This window comes from Amyelois transitella, chromosome 2 (genome assembly GCF_032362555.1).
Source record: "Amyelois transitella isolate CPQ chromosome 2, ilAmyTran1.1, whole genome shotgun sequence".
NCBI lineage: Eukaryota > Metazoa > Arthropoda > Insecta > Lepidoptera > Pyralidae > Amyelois > Amyelois transitella.
In genome coordinates this window covers 11862508-11885589 of record NC_083505.1, presented here as the reverse complement: position 1 = coordinate 11885589, position 23082 = coordinate 11862508, and the positions used below count along the sequence as shown (strand labels likewise).

The following is a 23082-nucleotide window of genomic DNA, read 5'->3' as shown; positions in this document are numbered from 1 at the left end:
TTCGAAATTAAAATTCGAAAAACGAACACGTTCATAGAGTAGTAATAATGCAGATAGGACACTAGCGTTCAAGTGTTTCATTGCCTGCGGGGTGAATGGTAGACGCAATTTGGCGTTGTGACCACAAGAGCCGCGCGTGTTTATTAGAGACAAAGAGCTCGCCTCGACCCACGATTTGCATAACGGTCTGTGTCGTAATTAGAAACCATCTCGGACCTTTGTCCCGTCATGTCTGGAGAGGACACCGTCAAACGCCTTCTATTTAGCCCAGGGTAAGTTGTATAATCCGGCGAAATGTGCAGCGTCCGACGCAAAAAGTGTTTCCGCGCTCTTTGAGGACAGAAGTGTAATAAAGTTCGGCAAAAAGAGCAAAGTTAGTTTTCCGCGTTTTAACTTGGAGTTTTCGCTTTTAAAAAGCAGTTGAAAACGTTTTAATCCAAATTGCGAGAAGTAGGATCGTTTGGAATGGAAGGGAGAACGTGTAATGTTAATGAATTCAATTTAATTGCAGATTTTTAAACACAATTATTTTTCCGAATGATTTGTTTATACCTAAATGTAATTAAAGAAGAAATGCACATAATAAAAAATATTGGACAAGATTATGTTTTGCCTAGCAGTTAGATCAATGTAGGTATTAAAAATTAAACATGCTTAATAAATATAACAATATTTTTATAATCTATGATGACTGTCGAAAATCAAATTGAAATTAGAACTACGCATTAGAGCACGCCAACGCCCAGTAATATATTGGTGTAAGAAAACCACAGAGTAGTAACAGTGAGGCAACGTTACTCATTAGGAGAGGTGTTACAACCCGTATCGGAATAATGATGTTAAACCGATACCCTTATTTACTGCAAATTGCTTTGGCTGCGACTAGCCAGTGTTATTTTGTACGCGTTAGCAGGGACCTTTATTTTTGCTGATTTAATATTGATAATGACTTGATTACACGCCGCACTGTATGCAAACGGTTCATTTTAAGACTGCAATAAGTCCGAAAGCAAAAAGCTTTTTTCATTATTTCACTTTCTTGTTATTAACAAGAACTACATATGATGTCGAAGGCCAAGAATAGTGCTAAACATTTCCCAAATTGACAATAGGCTCCAAAGCCATTTAAATAATGGTAAGTCGCCCATGGTCTAAGGATATTCCTTGACAAAATTTTACAATCTGTACAGGAAGATAATTAGCACAGACCAATATGTATACCTTGCAAAATATCATAGCTACATTTGAATGTACCCGTGGGAAGACGAGGCAGGTGCACAAAAAAGGGCCCATAAATTCAACATCACTTTATTTTCCCACAAAGAAATGAAATCAAAACAAGTTCAATCCCATTACGCTTACATCTGTGAAAACCCGACGATGGTCCCGGTAATTGGAAAAATTCGTTTATTTAACAAATACAATAATATTGAGAAAATATATTTAAAAAATTCTCTGAAAGCGCCATTTGAGTCTCATTTTCCGTTGACCCCGTAATTCCCATTTATATTTTCCATTTAATGCTTTTCACACAATAAATAACGGTATAATCTTTTTGAAAAGGGTCCTTTAAATCCTGAATTCCCTGATTCTATTGCGGGCGAAACCACCATTTCGATGGCCGCCAGTTAGGGAGGTTTCATATTAACATGGTTACATACCTACTTACAAGATTGGTTATATTAATTATGGATTTTATATTAAATAAAAAGACTGGCAACCTGGCACCATAGCTCAGTGTTGAAAAAAAAAGTAAAAAGATACTGTTATGATTGATTCATTCCCATATTACCATCTGAAAAAAGTATTTTTAATCTGTATAAACTTCTTAATTCAAAAAATATAGTGTTCACGCATGTTAACGCTTACATACACATGTAACACTACCTTTACAATCTAAATTTGAAAATTCCATAATATAGATAGTTACGTTTGATATATCGATAAAGTTAGTCCACGCTAACAATTAGCGTTCGGAAGTTGTAATATATCGCAATTGTTTTGCGATTGCCGCTCGCAAATACGCCATATTGCGAGAATCGAATCAAACTATTGTACTACCTTTTGTATTTCATTTTATTGTGTTGAATGCTACTATTTTTATAACGGTTTGATCAAAGCTCCAGTTGGGAATACAGTGAAATGTTTATTCAGTGTTGCAAATTAAATATCATTTTTGTATAAATTCAGTTATATAAATATTGACTAGTAAATTTTTAATACTACACAAACGTTTCATTGTTGCATACTCGTATAGCGATTTTGAAGTCCCGTAGAATTGAAAATATTATTTTCAGGAGAATTTTTTTTATAAAAAAACTCAAATAATTAAAAAAACATATTTTTTTATTTAATGTTATTTAACACAAAGAAGGTTTTTCGGGGAACTGCAATAATTAAACCATATATTGATATACCACTATACCCACTATATTGATATATTGATATTGAAAAAAAAACCAAATAACCATACCCACTATATTGATATTGAAAAAAAAAACATGTTGAACCCATCGTAGTACCTCTACGGCGTAGAGCCTCTACAAAGCGCTACGGTTTTCGTGACATATATACATCTTGGCTTGAATTTTTTATTCAATTCGGGATAATCCGTTTACTGGTCCCTCGTAACTGTTCCACTATGACCAGTTTCAGGTATACATCAAGAAATATAAGAATCCTTTACATACATACATATAGCCACGTCTATATCCCTTGCGGGGTAGAGCCAACAATCTTGAGAAGACTGATAGGTGCCGCGTTCAGCTGTTTGGCTTAATGATAGAAATGAGATTCAAATAGTTTTAAAATAGGATACACAAGTTTAAAAACCTATCCCTTAGTCGCCTATTACGACATTTATGGGAAATAGATGGAGGGGTCTTTTTTGGTATTGTTGTGCCGGGAACCACACGGCACAGAATTTTTTAAAATTCGTTACATATAATATTTTCTTAACACCTATACAATCTTACTGTAATTTCGCTTTTTAGGGAATAGTCGCGACTTCAATACCCTGTTCTTATAGTATTTTATCAGTTTATTGGAACTGATAGTAGATTGTATGTTTTTTGGAGCATTAGAATTTGACTCTAGTTTAAATTTGTTCTTAATTTTTGTTCCTACTGATAAACTATACAGAAACCAATTTATATATTTATATTTTGTTCACAGGCAATAATCTCTTCGCGTAGCTACAGAATATCATCGGTAAGTTTGTTAAAATTATTCTTGTATATTTCTTATATTTTAACCCTCCATTACGTACTAAAATCATAATTTTATAGTTGTCCGTTTAATAAACATAGGTCACTAGATACAAGTACTTCGTCAAATTATACGCTAATCATTTCGAAAGAAAGCTTTCTTAAGCCCAATTTCGAAGAGAAGCGAACTTAATAAGCGGCCAATCAAACTATACACTGCGTTATAACAAAGATATATAATGTATGTTACATTAGGTGAAGTGAAGGTATTATTTTTCTACGACCACGGAAAAACTTTAAAAGTTATGGTCTTTTTATAACCCTTAGAAACCACTCAACACATACATACATAAAGTCACGTCTTTATCCCTTACGGGGTAGACTGAGTCAACAGTCTTGAAAAGACTGAAAAACCACGTTCAACTGTATGACTTTATGAATTGAGATTCATAATAATTTATTTACCAACTGAGCGTAGGTTTCTTATAGAGACAGATTGCTAGCCTAGAAGTTTATAAGTCTATCCCTTTTACGACATCCATGGGAATGATATAGAATGGTTCTATTGTAAAGTGCCGGTAATCACACGGCAACAAACATCCTATCCTACTACTATTATAAAGGCGAAAGTTTGTATGGATGTATGGATGTTTGTTACTCTTTCACGCAAAAACTACTGAACCGATTACCATGAAATTTGGTATGTAGGTAGCTGAAGACCCAGAATAACACATAGGCTACTTTTTATCCCAGAGTTCCCGCGGGATTGATAGGGTTTCCATGCGGACGAAGTCGCGGGCGGCCTCTAGGACTTTATAATAAAAATTTATTTCTAAACTAAGTCATTAAGGGAACACGTAAGGTAACCTTAAAGCTTTTACAACTGAAGTCACTTAGAAAAATAAATTTAATGTAACGTTGAAGTAACATTCGCGAGTTTTGTTAACGGGACCCCGCGGGAGGCAATCAACAAACTCACTAGACACACAAACACACAGACATACATCTAGCTAGATATAACAGTTTGACTGGATGATAATACAGATCAGTTTTTTTTACAATGACATGAATTGATATACTTATACGGGACAAAATTCACAGATTGAGTTAGCCTCGAAGTAAGTTTGAAACTCGCCGATACTATATTTTGTAATAAATAATTACATAGATAAATATCCAAGTCCCGGACCAATCAGAATCAATAACTGATGATAAATGACGATCATAAATAATATCAGAAGAACATTCGAAAAGAGTTATATTGGAATCCAACAAACGGCATGACATAATAGAGTCTAACCTTTAAACATATTAAAAGTACATTATCACACTGAAAAACAAATCAGTGAGATTTGTTTTTCAGTGTGATATAAATGTCATACAAAATAAAATGTCTTTGTACACACGCGGGGTCTAGGGAGTTCCATGTCTGTGTTCACACGTAATTACCAAGTTTGTACTGGTGCCCAACTTCACAGTATTGAATGCAAGTTTTTCAAAATTATTAATTAATAGATTCAGCTCCAGAATTCATTCGGTAAAAAACTCGGGGACATTTTATCATAGGTATAATATATTTTATATAAAACAATTGTAAAGTCAGAGCTACAACCATAAAGTTATATTTTCTTCCTTTCTATCTAATCCTATCGGTACTTCTATAGTCAAACTGTTCGTATATTTTTTTCCACAAATTGTTATAGAGCGAGATGGAAGTCATTAGGGGAGGCCTATGTTTAACAGTGGACAGCTAAAATGATGACTCTATAGACAGCATAAACACAGAATGAATGGTTTAAAAAGTCTATCTAATCTAAAGTAATTAGATTAGATAGCTCGTCAAATTTGAACATTTTTAATAAATTGAATAAAGAGTCTAATTTTGACATATGGTTATTCTGTGTCTTAATAAAAAGTATTTACTTGCGTACCACTAGAACCACTAAAAGACACAAAACTTTTTTAAAAGTTGAGCTAAGAACATTTTTAAATAAAAAAAAAATAGTGTTTTATACACTATTTTTTTCTGCACACGTCGTGTCGTTTCGTGCACACGAAAAACTGTGGTGTATTTTATTTAGAGAAATATGCTGTTATACGTTTATTCTTAGAAGTATTTGATTATCTCTGAATTATCGTAGACCAACTTAGCGAGCTTGTAAGCAGAAACTACAGCTTGGAATTAATCCATCGCACTCGACATTTGTAGCGACGAGTAACGCTAGACTTATAGGGTTGCTGTACATTTCGTTAATTTTGTCTTAATTTATTAATTTGATATGATAAAATATGTATTCTTACAGTACACACATTGTTCTTACTATTTTAAGTCTTTGTAAAAAACCATTTCAGCTATTTGTGTTTCTTCCCCTTAATTAATTTTAAAACAATATTTTTACTTTTTTATCAAACAATTATTAAGTTAGTGACAAACTTTAAACGACTTAAGTAAATGAATGCGTCAGTTAAAACATTATGACAATCAAATACAATGCTTGCCAACCCTAGCCACGAAATGGCTTAATTATCTACGTTCCATATTACCACACGAGAACTCGCTTCTAAATGCTTCCCCGCCTACCGGAGCGTCCACTAATTCACACGCAAAAAAATCCGCAATATTTTTCTCTCTTTGAGGTCATACTTAAAAATCAGCACCATTTAAAATAACATGTCAAAGGAATACATTCGTTTAGAATGTGGTTTATGAAAAAATTCGATGTTTAATTTTAAACACGGAATCTCGGTTTCAAAGCAGCCATTAACGTCAAATGAACATGGTTGGGAAAATATTAAACACTAATGTGCCATCAGACATGTAGATTTATTCAGAGTGTTTTCGTCCGATGAAATAATAACGTGTCAGCAGTTTCAATTATATATTTTTAAACTTTCCGAGTCTCGACGTCCGTCCACTTCACCTGTAATGAAATCGATTGCTCTTTTACTCGATCCACTGCACTTTTTTACCTAATTGCATCGTACGTGGTCTTCATTTGCTTACATTCGATTTCCGAATTCGAATTGACCAACGTTATTTTGAATTTAGAAAAGGAACGAGGAGTTCTCTTTGTGAATATTTGAAATGAATGTACTCAGAAATTGTGGCCGGAATTTTCAAGAAACGATCCGGCAAACTTACACGTCATCCATTTTCATGACATATCACTTGTCGGAGCTAGAAAATGTTAAAAACTTATTCTGCCACCATATCAAGTTAAGCCTTACAACGTCATAAAATTTAAATCAAAAACAACAACAAAAGATAATTTACTAAATTAACTCTTCTTTAAAATTAATTTTACTTAACACAAGTGTCAAAAACAGAAATTTAAGAATAGAACCTTTGGCGCTGATTAAATTAAATTTCATCTTTATTCTTGTCTTAAGGCGGCACAGACACTTAATTATTTTTTTTCGCAATAAGTATGTTTTTTTATTATTTACTAAAAAGACGTAAAATATTGCTTGTGAACGAGCAATTAAATTTATATACCTTTGTTATTAAATATCTTATCATACATACATACACGTCTATATCCCTTGCGGGGTAGAGAGAACCAACAGACTTGAATGACTGATAGGCTACGTTCAGCGGTTTGTCTTTATGATAAAATTCAGATTTATATAGTCACATGTTTATAAGCTTATCCCTCAGTCGCCTTTTACGACATCCATGCAAAAGAGATTGAGTGGTCCTATTCTTTTTTCTACTAGTGCCGGGAACCACACGGCAATATCTTAGCCTTTTATCATCTAATCTGTCTGACCTGTCACCAACATCTAAGCAATTTTTTACAGGCTATGAAAATATTTGGCAAAGTTTTCATAACTGCGTACCTGAAATTAATCCTTTTTATTAAAATTAAACTAAGAAATGAAACAGGTAAAATAATAACAACTCGGTGCCCGGTACCTCAAAGTGTTACCAGCAGAAACAGGTCATTACTCATAATTAGCCGAAGCAAACTTAATTTGCTAGCACGGAAAATCGCATTCAATAACTTTTCTGATTTCTTTCAATTCAAAACTGAAATATATGTAGGTGCTTAGAAACATTCTCTTCTTAGTAAAATAAGAAAAATATATCATTATTATTTACATGATGATTTCAGATGCTTTTTCTCTCAAGTTGAAATAAAAAAAATACAAACAAAATCTTGTAATTTCTCCTAATTTAGTACCAAAAAGGATGGAAGGATGTCGTAAAAGGCGACTAAGGGATTAGCTAACAAACTTGGGATTCTTTTTTTAGACGATGGGCTAGCGACCTGTCACTATTTGAATCTCAATTCTATCATTAAGACAAATAGCTGAGCGTGGCCTATCAGTCTTTTCAAGAATGTTGGCTCTGTCTTCCTCACAAGAGATATAGACGTGACCATGTGTATGTATGTATGTTCTCCTAATTTTTGTAGCCTTAACAATTTCGTCATTTTTTTTTTTAAATAATCACGCAAGTCTCTTTCACTTTAAAAGCTATTTTTCTCTGTCTGACGTTTGCAGAGAAACTGTATTTGGAAAAATGTAACTGGGGGATAGTTTCGAAAAAGTATCGCTCTTGGCGCGCAATTATGGCGACTGGCAGCCATTAGGAAAACGTTCGGAAACATACATCAACCCCGTGATAATTGCTCCGCAACTGATGAGGGAAAACTCGGGGCGTAATGAGGCTAACTGTACTTGTTATGTTTTATGTTTATAAGTTTTTTTTATAATAAAATTAATGACTATGTAAGGGAACGGCTAAATAAACTTGCGATTCTTATTGCAAGCCTTGCAACATTAAGCCATACAGCTGAACGTGGCCTTTCAAGACTGTTGGCTCTATCTACCCCGCAAGGTATATAGACGTGACTAATAGCGGGCTCTAGTTTTGTGTATAATAAAACTAGCGCAGCTCCGTGTGAAACGTAAAAATCGTCCCTGCAGGAATTTTGAGAAATCTTTTCATAGTGCTCCCCTAGATTACCAGATTTTAACTCTTTAGGCTTTATATGTCAGTCAATCAGTGATTCTTATGTCCCCACTCTTTTTTACTTTTAGGAATCATTAATTGACTTATCTCATTTATCACTCAGTTGTTAATCTATACAACTAAGCAAGTTGCAACAAGGATTATAAATAATAATAATAATTGTAACTTAGTTATGTTAGTTAGTTATACCGCGATCTACTGCGAAGACCACGAGAAGCAAATCAACGATTCGGTTCAGCGCAGAATAGCATCGATTATTGAGTGAATATCTCTCGAGTAATGTGCGAGTATCGAGCGAATACGGACTCGATATGGACGGCACGAGTGCCACTAGTAGGCACTAAGTTAGCGGTTCCAGTCGAGAGGTTCGACTCGAGTGCATGCTTTGCGGCGGGCAATACTGGCCGGAGTGGTTTTGTATTCCTATTTTGAAATATTGAAGACGGTAATTTGAAAAAGGAATGTGTTTTTTAATTTTTATTATTTTTTAGTTGGCAAACATCATGATCGACTTAAAGCAAGTATGAATCAAGTTTATTATCTTTGCTTCTCAATGTACAACCTCGCATAGCAGGAAACTTGCGCGCATCCATCAACCGAAAGGCTAACTCGTTCACTTATTGCCAGATTTAATTCGAAAATTTTGGACGAGTTGGAAAACTCTGAGCCCCTCGTAACAATCTAAGCACGTTTTAATTCACAAGTTTTCGGGCTTGATGACTGCACCCCTGTGCAAGGGGGAGGTGTCGTGACAGGAATCGAGAGATGACAATAAAACCTAGCGAAGATGTGAATACACAATTATCATTCACAAGATCTTCGTGTGAATGATAATTGTGAATGTGAATACACAATTATCATTCACAAGATCTTCGTGTGAATGATAATTGTGAATGTGAATACACAATTACCATTCACAAAATCTTCGCTATAGCCTTTGTTCTTATTTTTCATGCATCGAAAAATATGAGTGAAATCTTTGGCTTAATGTACAATCGAGAGAAGCTGTTAGCTATCTTAGATAGTGTAGGTTCAAATGTTAGTGAAACATGAAATAAATAGCAAGTATGTTTAGTTAAATATGTTAAATTAGTCTAGTTCTATACACACGCCTAATTGCTCCAATATTCACGTCTCCTCTCACGGGTCGACTGGAAGAGATTTCTATTGAAATAAGTAGCACGCTTTGTATAACAATTTCTGTATTATTTCCCATATGTTCCTCTGTATATGCAAGTAATTAAATAAAATAAATCTTAATCTTTATTCTTCTTCTATCTTAACAAAAAAAAGTGGTCACTAACTGACTGTTTGACTGATATCAACGTACAACCCAAACCGCTGAGCCTAAAGATTTAAAATTTGGCACTAATAGAGGATTTTCCAAAATTCCCACGGGAACAGAAGAACAAAAGAGCCGCGAGCATACGAAATTTATTTATTTATTCTTAATTGTAAGAATTTAGTAACGTATTGTAAGAAGTTATTAAATCAAACATTCCCAAGAATAAGTTTGGGGAATTGAGATATTGAATTGTGAATGTTGTAATTATATACCTATTTGGAATAATTGCCTAATAACACACCAGATCAAATCGATAATGATAACCCAATATGTACGTCTAAAATTACGGGACTTAATTATGTACCTATATATTTTAGAGAATTAATATACGATTGTGAATCAGCGATTAATGTGTGAGGGTTAGAATTATTACTATTCCGACTGCGACAAAAGCACAGTAAAGGTTTTAACACAGTAGTCCATTAGTATATTTACTATAATCTAAGTTAGGTCTTGAAGGTTGGATGGACCTTGACGGACATTGTGTAAAAACCACCTGAATTACCCAATCCAGAATCGTGGTCACAGGTGGACCCTGGATTTCTCTCTGGCATCCTCCCTCATAGCCTGATATCATAGGCTTATAATAGTCTATCAGAAAACGATATATTATAAAATTAAGTATTCTTTTTAGTCGCATATCTGGTCAACCCCTCTACATTTCTATATAAATTACACGCAGACTCATTTTCATTTGTAATGGTACCTTTTCCTCAATAGAAATATTTTATCAAAACTTCAGTATTCCTGTAGGTCACGATGATGTGGTCCGCCCACATGGCTGACCTTTTAAACTATGCATGCCTTTCTTTGTACTTGAAGTAAGTAGGTATTTGCCTGATAAGTCGAAAAAACGAGATCAAATCTATTAAAAAAATGTTCTATATTTGAATCATAGTAGCCATTCTTAATAATAAGAATGTTTTTAAAAGACGCTGTTCTATTTTCAAATGAATATTTTCTTCGCAATCGAACAGGAATTTTATGAACCGAATCTAGCGCGTGATAGCGTAAAAGAAGCTGTTTGAGATTAGAGATTAGCATTCCGCTTGCTGTTTGAAACCAACTCTTTGGTCAACTCGATGGCTCTCCAGGGCGCAGATATTCTTTTCCGATTCCCACTCGCTCCATTTTAGCTCCGCATTCCCGTTCTGATTTAATGGAGAGCTGATACGTGACGTCATTAATCTAGGAAATATTCTAGGCAATCTAAATGCAAATGAACTACATATAATGTCAAAGTTGCTCCTTAGACTTCAAATTATTCTTTCATAGCCCTGTAATCTACTGTTACGGTAACACCAATAAATTACATACATACATACATACATATGATCACGTCTATATCCCTTGCGGGGTAGACAGAGCCAACAGTCTTGAAAAGACTGAATGGCCACGTTCAGCTATTTGGCTTAATGATAGAACCGAGATTCAAATAGTGACAGGTTGCTAGCCCATCGCCTAAAAGAGGAATCCTAAGTTTATAAGCCTATCCCTTAGTCGCCTTTTACGACATCCATGGGAAAGAGATGGAGTGGTCCTATTCTTTTTTGTAATAGTGCCGGGAACCACACGGCACACCAATAAATTACTTTCTAAAAATCCATTTGTTCTATTGAACAATAGCATTCACTGATTCGCAGATTAAATTATATTCTCACACTTCACACAGGCTAATCCGACATCAATGAAAGTAAATTTTGAGCTCGATCATCAATTACCATTTTGACAGTTAAGCCGCCATTTTTCATTTGACGCACAGAGTTCGAAAGTGGAATCCTAGCGAAAATCGCGTAGTCAGAGGTCGAGTTCGAAACAAAAAAAATCTTGTACCTAGAGAATAGCAAACTGTTTCGTTGCATCAACCTTTTCGATTTAAATCGTTTAGATTGCAACTTCAATTTAACGGGAAAACTTTGGAGCGTAACTAACGCGGCAATGGAAAGCGCTCGCTGAATTTTACACCGATTTCACGTCGCCCGAGTCGCGAGGGAGCTACAGTAGATCAACTTCCGAGCCATTTATTCGCAAATCGAGTTATTGCACCTCTGTAGATCGCTTTACATAGGTCATTTGGGGAAATTACATGTCGCCGCAACTATTCCAGTGTGTATTTTCTTAGGTTTAATTGGAATTTCCCCTGTTTCATTTCGAGATTAATGCACCGTTTCCATGAAGCGAGCTCGCGTTTTCTTAATTTCCTCCTTTGAAGCAGTGCATAAGCCGTCATTTATAACATCGCGTGGCAAAGATAAATACGTTCCTATTTATCATAGCCGAGCTTAACAAACAGTACTTTATAATAACAGTGCAGTTTCGCGTTCCTTTTAGTTACATGTTATAATTTATTTTGAATTTAAACTCTTGTCTCTTTGGGGCAATGTTTGCTGAATTTCACAAAGGCAAATCGAGTTATAAGTGTAACGCGGCGCGTCCAAACACTGTTATCCGTTTATATTGCTCCGTGCTGTTTCCGCGTATCGCAAATTAAATAACGTGTTTCGACTATGAATAATAACCCGCTCCGTTTCTGGACGCGTAACAGCGATTCTGCAATTTGAATTTTAAAATAAGAAAGTTATGTTCTCTGGAATATGCGAACGTCTCAAAACACATTTGAATGAAGAATTGTTCTCGTCTTTGTTATTACGCAAAAATAGATATTTAACTTTCTCGCATACTGGCTGGAATACATTTTGTTTTGAATGTTAATACCGCGTGAAAACTAAAAGGATAATACTGGTACAAACGTGTATTTTACTATCATAAACATTATTCTAACAGCAAAATGCTTGAGCTCGGACTATTTATAGTTGTACTGTTTACCTGGCTGGCGTTTCATAAGCGTTATTAAAATTCCTGGTCACCGCAGGGCGGGGTCCGATCCTCAAATATCGTGCTTGCTGTTATTATATCGAGTTTCGTAACGCACGCGACTTTGACGTCGTAATTGCTGCAGATAGGAGTCACGGAATCGGGCTTATTACCAACATGGAGGGCTCGGACTTGGTATAATTGTGTTGGTAATTGTTATGATGTTACTCAACGCGGCAATGAAGGGTGGCGGCGTGATAAGGCGGGATTTATTTTTGATGGTATCACAACATAAAAAATAAATAGGTATTTATATTTTTTTTCATTTTTTTTTAAACTTGTTACTTTTTTTTGCAGTTTGAATTATAAGTGGTGTCTTTGAATAGACATTCTCTATTGAATTAAAAAACAAATCAGAAAAATAATTAATTTCTTAAGCTTTTCTGATGGAAGTTTCAACATACATACATATGGTCACGTCTTTATCCCTTGTGGGGTAGACAGAGCCAACAGCCTGATAGGCCACGCTCAGCTATTTGGTTTGATATATAAAATCAATATATTTTCCCCAACTTGGTTATTGGTGGTTATAAAAAAAATAACCGAAAACATCACACACATTTTTTGTTTACACTAAAAAATAAACCTTGTCAGTTATTCAACAAAAACAATTCACCAAATACATATAATTGTCAAATTGAGCAGTACAAACGTACCTTGTGTGTTTATAAATCAATCAGCGTGTTTATTAATTCATTCATGGTGATATAAGCAGACATTGATCACTAAACCAATAGATGTACCCGAGGTTACCGAGCGGTTAAACCAAAGGTCTAATTAAATCACTGTGCCTGATTAGAGCGACCTTCGACAACGATACATATAACAGATTAAACAAATAATGAAATTATATCACAGTGGCGTTTGCGCGGGGCTTCGCTCCCGTGAGAAATTGCAGAAAAAATACCCTGTTTTAGGTTCCCGAAGGTTTATTCATTAACTGTGCTTAATTTCGTGAAAATGAAGAAACAACATATAAACATACAAATCTTTCCTTTTTAGTATAAGTGGATGTGGTTTAATCAGCATTCGTGGAATTGTTATAGAAATTAAATTAATGGACTCCCCATTAGAAATCAATATCACATTAATTATTAGGTAATTTATGCATTATAGCTTTTCACCGGTTTCGCTCCCTTGAGAATTTTCAGTAGTAAACATAGTCTGGGTTACTCGAAGGATGATATCATTAAAAAAGAAAGAACTTTATTTTTGTGTATTTAAAATAAGAAATTTAAATACATAATTTTAACTTTGCTATACACTAATTTAACAGATGTTTCGTGTCTCGCGTGAAATATAAACGAGTAGAGATTTCACTAACATAAATGGTAATTCGCATATGCGAGAAACTTGTAGTAAAGTTGAGAATAGCTCCCCCGCCGCTCGTGCTGCGGTGCCGAAGAAAATGGCTACTTTTAGCCGTACAAAACATTAAACTGATATATTTTAACCAATTTTCGTAGCGTGACAAGGAGGGCTATTAAAGGTTTAGGTAATTTTGCAGTTTGAAAGATCAAGAGAATAAGATAGACTTACAATAATGTACAAGGTCAGGTCAGGAGTAGCTGAAGCTGTGAATGAAGTGAAAGAATAATACAGGGATCGTGGCAAGTGGGAAAGTCACTGCCTACCCCCAGAGAAAGAGATGTGATTTTATGTATAAACAACCTATATCAAAATTTCTTCTAATCATTAAATAATAATTAAATGTATATAGAAACATCAGAAAATAATATTTTTTTTTTTCACAAAACTAAAACACAATGATTCATCACCGGGCCAAAATTAACGCTTTAATTTGGTCACTTCCTTTGGCTCGCGTGACCCGTCAGTTTTTTTTTTTTTTTTGTAACATCCCCTAATAAAACAGTTGAGTTACAGCCGACCTACTTCTACACGCGATGGTGAAGAGGTATTATTAAAAATGTTTGTTTTCAAACTTTGAAAACGGTTTGTGGAACAAGGCGAGTGTAAATCGGAACGTTGGGACGGCTGGTCAAAGTTTACGCGAAGCAAGCGTTCGCCAAACCGACAAGATGTAGGTATGTGGTTAATAACTAAAAAATGCTTAACTGTGCATGTAAACATTCAACAAACCTGTTCCATGAGACTATGTCCAGGATGTGATGGCCATGTTATCTTCGTAGTTCGTGAAGACCATTGAAAATTAAAATTAAAATCTGTAAACGTTCCGTATGCAAACGAAATTCATCTAGGGTTGCCATCCGTCCGGGTTTCCCCGGATTTGTCCTAGTTTAGAGGGCTAGGGGAGCGTCCGGGGAAGGTTTTATTTGTAGACCGGGTTTTAAAATATTAATAAATAAAAAAAATAATAATCTGATTTGTTGTTTAATATTCAAATGTCTTTTATTGCATTGTATATGTTTAAAAGATCTTGTTAACATGTCCGGCTTTCGGACTCTAAAATCCGGGGTTTTCACGCGTCTTGTCCGGTTTTCCAAATTTTAGAGATGGCAACCCTGAATTCATCCCTTATACGTTTAGAAGAATTAAAAAGAAAAATATATATATATTTTACATAACGAATAGTTTTATTGCCGCCTTTCATATCTTCTTTGAAATTTTTTTATTTGTTGGTATGTTGATATGTTTTTTTTTTACTTTTTCCCTTATTTTATCAAAATTATTCAATTAAAATTTAATATCTGAACAAATATTCTTCTTAATACTTTCAAATCATTCTATTTATAAAATGTATAACTAGGCACCAAACAAATATACAAAGTCCTTTTAAAATTTATAATATCAGTTAGGAATATTTCGACCATAGACAACGTAGATGTTTATCACCCCTAATCGTTGACAATGTGTGTTTTGTATAATTTTCAATTAATATTTGGCTGCCGAAGCGACACACGCGATACTATCACGGATTCAATAGAATATTGTTCTAATGAATAATTTATAATGTTAATGCGTACGTAATTAGACAGTAGGTATCTTTGGTTGGTCCGCAACGTAAGGTATTAGTACAATTTGAAATATGTGGTGCCGTGTGGTTTCCGGCACTAATACAAAAAAGAATAGGACCACTCCATCTCTTTCAAATGGATATCGTAAAAGGCGACTAAGGAAAATACTAAAAAACTTGGGATTCTTTTTTTAGGTAATGGGTTGGCAACCTGTCACTATTTGAAACTCATTTCTATCATCGAGCCAAAAAGCTGAACGTGGCTTGTCAGTCTTTTCAAGACTGTTGGCTCTGTCTAGCCCGCAAGGGATATAGACGTGACTATATGTATATGCCTAAAAGAAGAATCCCAAGTTTATAAGATACATATATACAAACTTAAACAGAGGTCTTTAGTAAAAAAATAATAATAATAACACTCCGTTCCTGTTATTTTTGTCGGTCGCCGCTGACAATCGAATCGTCATAATAATTGCCCAACACTCGCTCCGGAATCGTAATTGCTGTCAATTTATTGACGAACTCCTATCAGAACGAAGGCCGTAGTAATGAAAGCAATTGAGCTATTTCATAATACCTAGATTTCAAAGTTAATAACCATTATAAAAATAATGTGGATCCTCCATCTCTTGGATGTCGTAAAAGACGACCAAGGGAAACCTAATAAATGTGATTTAAAATAAGGCCACTCCATATCTTGCCCAGGGATGTCGTAAAAGAAGACTAAAAGAAAGGCTAATAAACGTGAGACTCCTCTTGTAGGCGATGGGCTAGCAACCTGTCACTAACTGTATCTCAGTTTCATTATTAACTCGTACGGCTGAACGTAACCTTTCAGTATTTTCAAAACTGTTGGCTCTCTCTGTTCAATTCGGTTTATTTATTTATTTATTAACTAATTTGTGGTACAGTCTGTTCAATTGAAGTTAAATAAACCATATTTATTTACTAATTTATGTGCACAGAAAACATCGAGATAGATAAACACAAGAAACTACTAAATTACATAGGTATGTAGATTCTGCTTATTTCAAAAGAAATCACTTCCAGCAGACGATGATGATGAGATGATGGAACGGGTGAAGTGAGGGTGTTGTGGGTATATACTATAATAAAGACTAATGTACACTATATATATATTATCAACTTAGGATTCTTCTTTTAGGTGATGTGCTAGCAACCTGTCACTATTAGAATCTCAATTCCATCTTAAAGCCAAACAGCTGAACGTGGCCTATTAGTCTTTAGAAGACTGTTGGCTCTGTCTACCCCGCAAGGGATATAGACGTGATTATATGTATGTATGTATATGTACATTAGTCATTTTTTTTTCATGCAACCACGTCGCTAAGAAACTCTTAACCTGACTACACCAGAACGTCTCCGATTTGATCAAGATTGTTATCACGATTCAATATCAAACTAATGACTCCATTGCTTGACCGCGTACCTTATTGCGTCATAACCCTCCACAGCCGATGGTACGATAATAAATGCAAGTTTTATAAGGTTTTTATCGCTGTCCGAGACCCGAATTAATGGCGTTTCAGACATTTAACAGTTCCCACGGCGGTACTTCAGCTCTTTTGAAAGCTGACATAAAGCATTCGTTTTAAATGTTAATTGATTTAATCTTTATTTTGAATTATCGATATTTTTATTGAAATATAAGATACGCACGGTAAAATAATGATATTACAGAAATGCAGTAAAGTCGGTAAAAAATTAAATTGATTTCTAAAAATATGAATTTGGCCGTTAGTCTTTTGAAGACCGTTAGCTCTGTCTACCCCACAAGGGATATAGACGTATCTATACTTTTATAAGAAAAAACTGACTGACTGCACCAGCCCAAATCGTTAGCTATAGAGAATTTAATTTGGACATAGGTTCATTACGTGGTCAACTGGAAAAGTGGAGCATTATTCAGCAATGTTCAGAAATTATCACAGAAACAGAAATAAATGGTATTTTTAATTTAACGCGGACGAAGCCGGGGACTTTTTTAGTTTTATATAATGACTAGAGGCCGCCCGCGACTTCGTCCGCATGGAATCAATCCTGCGGGTACTCCGGGATATAAAGTAGCCTATATGTTATTCTGGGTTTTCAGCTACCTACATACCATATTACATCGTAATCGGTTCAGTAGTTTTTGCGTGAAAGAGTAACAAACATCCATACTGAAATCCTGACATACTAACAAACTTTCGCATTAGGTTAGCAGTAGGATATCAAACTTACTATTAGATAGAATCAGTATTTATCTTTGTAATTCTCAACATGTTTTTCATTTGTAACATTAATGGTTCGCTCTAGAAATGAGTTTTTAATACTACACATCATGCTGTCATGTCATTGCCTCATTCAAATGTTTCGTCAGCCGATGTGCCACCTTCGAATTCAAATTAAACTATTTCCTGTTCATAATTATAAAAAAATATATATAGATAGCTATCTGACAAACACAACATTAATATTTCTATCATTGAGGAAAAAGAATAAGACCTCTCTATCTCGTTCCCATGGCTGTCGTAAAAGGAGACTAAGGGATAACCTTATAAACTTGGGATTATTTTAGGCGATGGGCTAGCAACCTGTCACTATTTGAATCTCAATTCTATCGTTAAGCCGAACCAGTCTTTTCATGACTGTTGGCTCTGTCTACCCCGCAAGAGATATAGACGTGACTATATGAATATAAGAATGAAATCATTGGAAAGGCTTCTAAACTTGGGATTCTTGGTTTAAGCTATGGGCTAACAACATGTAACTACTTATCTGATCTCGATTCCAAGCTCTACGTAGCTAAATGATAAATACGTGATATATGTGTATGCAAAAGAGAAAGTTGTAAGTTCTAATGTTTACACACTCCAATAAGTAATAGTATTATACTCCTTTTTACATCATGAGCAGTTGGAAATATACAAGTGGAATTTCATAGAAAACAGGCGGCAATCGTGCTAAACGTTTACGTACGCTAGCCACGGACATATCAGATTTCGATATTTACCATGCTAAAATTACGTCATACACTAAAACACTTCTAATTTATACTTTACAGCAAACAAAGTATCAACAATGCACAAAAACTCATTAATAAACAGTTTGTTTTTGTTAAAATGTTTAATTCTTTAGTTTAAAATTTCTTAATGTTTGTCTTTTTTCTTTTGTTTTAGTTAGATATCTGTTATTGTCTAGCATCCAACTTTACTTGTTTGTTTGCATTTTAACGTGCACATATACCTACAGGTGGATTACAACCTAGGTCATAAGTACTAATTTATATTTTGTATTCATTTAAAAATATATAATCTGTTCTTGTCTGTTAATAGCTTTCAACAACAACATACATACATATAGTCACGTCTATATCCCTTACGGGATAGACGGAGCCAATAGTCTCGAAAAGACTGAATGGCCACGTTCAGCTGCTTGGTTTAATGATGGAATTGAGAAGTCAACAATAACATTTATCCAAAACTCTTTTCAGACGTCAGAGAAATAACAACCACGAAGGAGCCAAGCTGGAGATATTCTTCCAGTTATATAGCTTGGATTGAAGCCGTGACCTCCTAAACGGGTCAGCTATTTGATTACCAGAGTGAACCACAACACAAATTCCAAATGGCATTAAAATAGTGCGCTGTCTCTAACGTCCCTGGACGGAAACGAGCAGTGCATTTGAGGGCCGGCCCTAGCGTAAAGCAAAGGGTGCGGGCGCCAAACCTCTGAAGGCCCCATAAATAATATCACTACATAGTTAAAAGAAAAGTTGCTACCCGCGTGTGACCCTTTCTATATATGTATATATGCTTAGATCTTTAAAACTACATGACGGATTTTAATGCAGTTTTTTTTAAGTAGATAGAGTGATTCAAGAGGAAGGTTTATATGTATAAATGCTACCCGTGAGACAGACCGCGGCGGGTCGCTAATGTAGTTATACATATCGATATTTTTTGAGACTCTGGACGAAACACGGATGTGTGTGGGGATAGATTTAAATATATATGAGAAATTCAATTTTTTTTAGTCCTATGTTGCCGTCCTTACAAACATCAACAAGGCGACAGCGTCTTAATAATTACTCTCTCTTTCTTTTCTTCGATTGACTGTAAAAAAGCTGACTTTAATTCCTCCTTGCCCATATTTTATTATTTACAAATGTTCATTTTCAAAGTTGATAAAAATTAAGGATCTCATCTCAGATTACATAAGAAGTATAAATTAAAAACGAGATTACTTATCTAAAATAATTGAATAATATATGAGCTTGAATGTTCGCAGGGGCACAGAAATCTGGTTTATTCACGGGGAGCCATAATTATGTGTCGCTCCGTTCTAAAACTTGCATCGTGCCGGCACTTTTGCATTTGCTCACGAATTTACTAAAGTTATTTGGCGAACGAGTCTGGGTGGTCATTCGCGTATTGTTCTCTGCGGACTCGCAGCGGAACTACGTTCCGTTTCAGGCCTCGTAAAGAACCCTTTATTGCTCCAAATGCATGTGTGTGTACGTAATCTGCACACGAAAAGAAAACTAATCCAGACACGTTCCGTTTCACGAGGAAAGTAGCTAGTTTAACGAGTCTAGCACTGAAGTAATTTTGGCTAGCAACATATTCATAGCAATATAAAAACTGTTTCAGCCAAGCATTTAATCTTTATTTAATACAAATGTTTCTCTCTGACAGTCGGAAGTGTCAGCCATTTCGCGCGAATCTCACTGAATTATTCGCACGAAACGGCAGCACGGTCGCTCGCATTGTGTTACCAACGCGATGTGTGCACATTATGGCCGCATAAAGCCGCTAATTGACCTCGTAAAGCGCTTTTTCACAATTATATGACGATGCAATGGACTGCAGAAGAAAATTACGAACGGCTGTGCTTGCTGTTAAACTCCATTATTGATAAATTCGGTTGAAAGGAACATTAAATTGTGCAGAGATAATTTCGCAGCACGTATTCATAATGTCGCGGAATAACAAACATTTTGCACTGCAGTAATTATTCTCGGCTCTAACGCCGTCGAGTCACACTTAACATGTCAGCGACGAATGAAATATTGCGATATTAAATATTTTCACTGACTAGTTAGTCAGTCCAGTCGCAACAAGATTACCTCCAATTAAAATAACAGTTCTGACAGTTATTAATTTATCAGATTTTCATATCTGAATTATATCAGCTTTTGGCTTCCATGTTATGTGTTAAGTAGTAAAAGCTTGTTCATTTAGTGGACAAGGTCAATCGTCCCTGCACTTCCTTATGACAAAAAAAACTGGCTTTGACCTTTATTGCCCCAATCTACTCACGTGGACACGCGTTGTCGCGTTCCTAAAAGACAATTTTAATAGAATTAAGAAACTTCTTTTAAAGACGACCTCGAATATTATTAAAACTATCTGTGCCCGCGACTTCGTCCGTGTGGAATAGTTATTTTGGGCATCATTGAAGCCCTTAAGGATGAATAATTTTCCCCGTTCTTTTCACATTTTCCATTTTTTCTTTGCTCCTAATAGTTGTACCGTGATGTTATATAGCCTTCCTCGATAAATGGTCTATTTAACGCACAAAAAATTTTCTCTTCGAAACAGTAGTTCATGAAATTAGCGCGAAATTAACAAACACTTCAGCTTATAAAGCTGAAGTGTTTGTTTGTTTGAACGTTTCAAATTTGAATATTAGTATAGATGAGACGATAAATCTAAAACAATTTTATTTAGTATGCCGTTTCTTATTGTCCATATCATCGAATGACCCCTTTACCTAACGACATGCGTCCATCTTGGTACTATCTTCAGCTTCTGAGTTAGATGCTCAACCATCAACAGGGCAGTATGCTAAATTAATACCACAGTAAATCACGTGAACTACCAGCATTGTGGCTAACAATAGTATTGTTAGTGTCTGGTACAGTTAACGTCATGTCAAACTGTACCAGTAGAACTTCATTTATTCTGCATTCCGCATTAATTTTTTTTAACTTATTCTAATTTTCTTAAGCTGTGCCCGCGACTCCGTCCGCGTGGAATAGTTATTTTGGGAATAATTCCCCAAGGGTGAATACTTTTCCCCGTTTTTCTTCACATTTTCCATAATGTCTTCGCTCCTAATTGTTGAAACGTAATATTATATAGCCTAAAGCCTTCCTCGATAAATGTTCTATTCAACACAAAAATAATTATTCAATTCGAACCAGTAGTTCCTGAGATTAGCGCGTTCAAACAAACAAACAAACTCTTTAGCTTTATAATATTAGTATAGATTTGCATTCATCCACGATTTAAATCTAAGAAATCTATATTTGTTAATTGATGTCTGATGAAAAACTGAAAAAAATTATGATTGCTGTTCCTGTAAGCAATGCTGCAGAGGTCATACGAGAGTCATTTCGTGTAATGTCCGAGTTTCCCCCCTCTTTGTACCGTGGTCACAGATGTTTTCTAAGTGAGAACTACTAGTAGTAGTATAAAAATATGCCTCAGACAGAGTCAGGTCAAAAGTACCCGAAACCGCCGAGCTTGCATGAAGAGAGTTATGAATGTGGATGAAGCGAAGGAAGTATGCAGAGATCGTGACAAGTAGAAAGAGGTAGTCTCTGCCTACCCCTCCGGGAAAGAGGCGTGATTTTATGTATGTATGTATGATGTCGACCATTTTTGTTAGTTTGACGTGCTGTACACTGTACATACGATGGAATATAATCTGGAGCGAAGAGATTGCCAACATAGCATAACAAATGAGGTTACTCGATTAAACTTCTAAGGTTATATACTCGTACTACTAGCTGCGTCCAGGGGCTTCGCTCTCGTGGAAATAATTCGTAATTGAGATTCAAATAGTGATAGGTTGCTAGCCCATCGCCTAAAAAAGAATCCCAAGTTTGTAAGCCTATCCCTTAGTCGCCTTTTACGACATCCATGGGAAAGAGATGGAGTGATCCTATTCTTTTTTGTATTGGTGCCGGGAACCACACGGCACTTCTATCATTAAGCCAAATAGCTGAAAGTGGCCATTCAAATCTTTTCAAGACTGTTGGCTCTGTCTACCCCGCAAGGGATATAGACGTTACCATATGTACTCGTACCTACATATTTAATATATTATACCAGGTTATGAGTATTACACTTTTGTATTTTTTGCTTTAATTTTACACCACGCGACTGATATACTTAAAAAGATGCTTAAAAATAATAAATAAACTTCAAAAGATTAATCATATCAAAGGAACAAGGATGGTAGATTGATGTTGAGAATAATTAGAACATACACGTTATCGATTCTCGAATCGGGAATCGAGTGCTCGCTCGAGGGGCTCGCATCGTCCACGATTGATTAATGGAACTGTTCCGAGCAAGATCGGCGGGCGACTTAATTGAAAAGTCAACATCTCGATGCTACGATTAATCGATATGTGAATGTATGCAAAACTTGGAAAATACGGATGAGACTTCGTAATATTCAGTTTTAGGAAAAATATTCAATTAATTTGTGCAAACTGGTGAATTTGAATTTTTTTGTTTGAAAAAAAATAAATGTTAAGTTACACGACTATATCTGCACGGCATATTGTGGTAGAAGTTGCAGTTGTAAAGTTAACTGGCATTAATCATAATTCAATTACGCTTTGAGTTCGAATTATAACTTAACTAGTTTTTACGCGCAGCATCGCCCGCGCAATTTAACGCCACCGACAAAAAATACAGTCTTCGCAAATCACATGCTCACCACA

At 35.3% G+C, this 23082-nt stretch overlaps 1 non-coding gene across 1 annotated transcript in view; it reads left to right on the top strand.

The window, feature by feature from the left end:
- The window catches only part of LOC106128976 (uncharacterized), a 236592-nt gene that overhangs the window by 168563 nt on the left and 44947 nt on the right, over nucleotides 1-23082 (top strand). The window contains exon 5 of the transcript XR_009656993.1: nucleotides 3175-3210. This is a non-coding gene — a transcript (uncharacterized LOC106128976). The remainder of the gene's footprint in view (nucleotides 1-3174; nucleotides 3211-23082) is intronic.